The 3504-nt window shown below is 45.6% G+C and overlaps 1 pseudogene; it reads left to right on the top strand.

Annotated features, from left to right (window-relative positions):
- The first annotated feature begins 321 nt into the window (after window positions 1–321).
- Window positions 322–3302, top strand: LOC126391854 (putative nuclease HARBI1; annotated as a pseudogene).
- Window positions 3303–3504: the final 202 nt, after the last annotated feature.

Below are 3504 nucleotides of genomic sequence, written 5' to 3'. Positions count from 1 at the left end.
ATTCATTTCATTCGTCTCATCCTCATCCTCCGCCTCATTCTCCGCTGTCTTTCTGGGATCTGCCTCCTCAGCTGGGCAGCCTCCTCCTCAGCCTGCAGGTACAGCAGTCCTGCTGCAACATGCACCGAGACGCCTTCTCCGATCCATGTCCGTTATTGTTTTTTGATTTCCATCTCGACAATGCTCACGATCACAATAACCACCAACTCTCCACAAACTTTCCCCCCGCACCTGACTTTTGATTATTATCAGAGGCCAGGTGCGGGAATTGGATAGGCTAGCCTATAGATTAAATATGATCAAGCTGCGGAGAAAAGGTTTTATAAGACATTTTATGAAACTATTTTGGCTATTTATATGTTTTTGTGTGTCAGTTATATATGTTGAAACGTTAAGAACATATACACATTAATTTCTTACAATGTCTATGAAAAGACGCAGGGCTGTGTTTATATTGTTTATTCTAAATGCATGTATACAACACAGTACAACAGCCAAGGCGAGCGGAGGTGGTGACATCGTCAAGTTCGCGGCTGTTCCAAAAGCAGAAATAACTGTACTCCCGTCCTCCCGTTCTCCCGTTCTTGGGAAGTCTGGACTCTCGCGCGGACTTGCCAAGTCCGAACTTGTGGACTTTTGTATTGAGAAACAGCTCTAGGCTTTTATGCTGCAGTGATTGGAGTTGATGCGGTACAGGTGTCCTGGGGCCTGTATCACGAAACAGGATTTTGTCTTAGCGAGGTAACTTCAGGGTTAACCCTGGGTTTTCGGTCTCACGAAGCCGGTTCAGTTCTTATCGGGGTAGATCACCATGGTAACTTACTCTGAAGGGCTATCCTGCTCCGGAGCAGGGTAAGATCAGGGTTGAATCTGATCCTGTAAAAAGCACCACCCACTGGCCAATCAGCTGTTCGAAAAAAAAAATGGCCTGCCCGTTTATCCCAAACCCAGTTGACAGGAGAGCGCAAATTGTGAGGAGAGCGCTACGGCGTGAAAGGATCTCCCTGGACCGGGCAGATCCCTTCCAACACCCGGATCAGCACTTACACGAGCGGTAACGCTTTTCGCGGCCCGGGCTGGAGTACATTTGCCAGATCCTGGAGCCCCACGTCGCCCGTGCGACCCGCAGGAGCGCTGCCCTCACTGTCCCGCAGTCAGTCTGCATCGCCCTACGGTTTTTTGCCACGGGCAGTTTTCTTTACAGTGTCGGGGATGCGGAGCCGCTGAGTAAGCACACCGTCTGCCGCACTGTCCATCAAGTCGCCGCAGCCCTGAACCATTTGATTGATGAGTTCATTGTGTTTCCAGGCCACCTGCAAACACACGTTATCAAGCAGCAGTTTTATGAGATTGCAGGTAACGTAACCCATTTGACCACTCAATATAGCCTACTGTGCAGACCCCACTATACTTTAACTGTTGTAATGTAGCGCATTAAATGCAGCCAACTGTACTGTTATCACAGGCTTCCCCAGAGTGCTTGGCTGTGTTGACGGCACACTCATCCCCATCTCCGCGCCTCTGTGTGAGGATGAGGATGAGGGGGATTATGTTGACCGTCACAGCCTCAATGTACAGGTAAATCCTGGGGGGGGGGGGGGGGGGGGGGGGGTTGACGCCTGTTGTCCATGTTAAACAGAGTGGGAATCACCATCACATGTCCATATCTAACATGTCTTATAACTCGTGTTCTTAATCTGCAATTGCAACTGTATTTATGTAGTCATGATACTTATTCATTGTATCATATTATTCATTGTATCATTGCATTTGTATTGTATTCAGTAGGCTATATTCTTTTATTGTATTCTAAAGCCTGACCAGGGACAAAGACTGCAAATTAGCTGAAGCTAGACGTCTTATATGCATCACATTTTCCCATTCTATGTGGCAATGTTGTATGTATTGTCCCTGTTGAAAGTTAAACCTTAATATAAATATACAGGGTATCAAATATACATTAATGCCGCAGTGACTGATGCTGTGGAACTGTTACCAAATCTCTCTGCAGATGACCTGTGACCCCAACTGCCTAATCACCAGCGCTGAGGCTAGGTGGCCCGGCTCTGTACATGACTCTCGTGTGTTCAATGAGAGCACACTCTGCCGCAGACTGCAGCAAGGTATGGCAACTGTACATTGCATGCTATTATGTATTACAATATGTACTTCAATCAGAATCGAGTTCATTGCCAATTACCTTTACACATACAAGGAATCTGACTTGGTCATTGTGGTGCTTATGTACAAGTTGAAAAATAGGAACAAAAAGTACTGCAGAAGTAATTTCATAAATAATAGGATAAGATACAAACTGCAAATTGTAGTACTGATCCTGCCAATTTTCCCCTCATCTACAGGAGACTTCAGTGGGGTGCTGCTTGGAGATAGGGGGTATGCTCTCCAGCCATATTTAATGACCCCCTACCCTGGGCCTGACCCAGGACCACAGGCCCTGTACAACAGGGCCCACAATTCGACAAGGGCCAGGATTGAGCAGACTTTTGGAGTCCTGAAGGCCCGCTTTGCCTGTCTGCGCCAGCTGAGAGTGGCCCCAGACAGGGCGTGCAAGATAATTGCTGCCTGTTGTGTGCTGCATAACATTGCAACAATTAGGAGGGAGAGAGACCCACAGTTTGACCTTCAGCCCCCTGATGTGGTGGACCCCATCCACCTAGACTTTCCTACAGGCCGGGCAGTCAGGGAGGCCATTACTCTGCAATTTATGTAGACCCCCTCATAGATAGAGGCCGTTTTTTTTTTCCTCCCCATAAAGATAGAGGCCGTTTTTGTGTCCCCTCAAAGATAGAGGCTGGTTTTCTTTTCCTCCTTACAGAAAGAGGCTGTTTTTGGCTTACACTTTTTATTTGTCACTCATTTAGTCATTCATCCATCCCTGTAAGAAAGAAGAACATAAGCACATTAGTGATGCTTGCATCTTAATGAAGGTGTTTGAATTTTGGCTTAAAGTGTTGACACCCTGAAAAGCTCTTTGTATTGAATGGTACAGTATGAATGTATCAACTTGTGTTAATGGCTTAAATGGTGTGGAATAATGTTGTCAGGGTCACAGTAGCAGTACTGGGGGTTGCAGTGAGCTACTTATCCCTGATGCTACTGACAATGTAGTTGTGATGTCTAGTTTGTTAACTAACATACAGCCAACAGTGACCCCATGCACTGTGCATTTGAGAGCTGAACACAAAAGAAGTTTCACTTATTTAAATTAATGTGACCTTTATTTAGCCAGTTAACATTTATTTGAGGACCAACTCCCACTTATAGTGCAATAAATAAATTACTCACTTACCTTCCCTCTTTAGCTTCTTGATTTTCAATTTTATGTACTCAATCTGGAGCTCTGTTTTTTGTATTTTCAAGGCCTTGTATTTTATGTCCTGCTCCAGACTCCTCTTGTAGAGGGCCCTCACAGCATCAGTTGTTGCCTGAAACAAGTAAAATATGGAGCACATGGGTTAAAGCATGTAAAGTGTTTTAGCTAGG

This window comes from Epinephelus moara, chromosome 6, assembly GCF_006386435.1.
Source record: "Epinephelus moara isolate mb chromosome 6, YSFRI_EMoa_1.0, whole genome shotgun sequence".
NCBI classification, from domain to species: domain Eukaryota; kingdom Metazoa; phylum Chordata; class Actinopteri; order Perciformes; family Serranidae; genus Epinephelus; species Epinephelus moara.
This window is presented reverse-complemented; position numbering and strand designations above follow the sequence as displayed.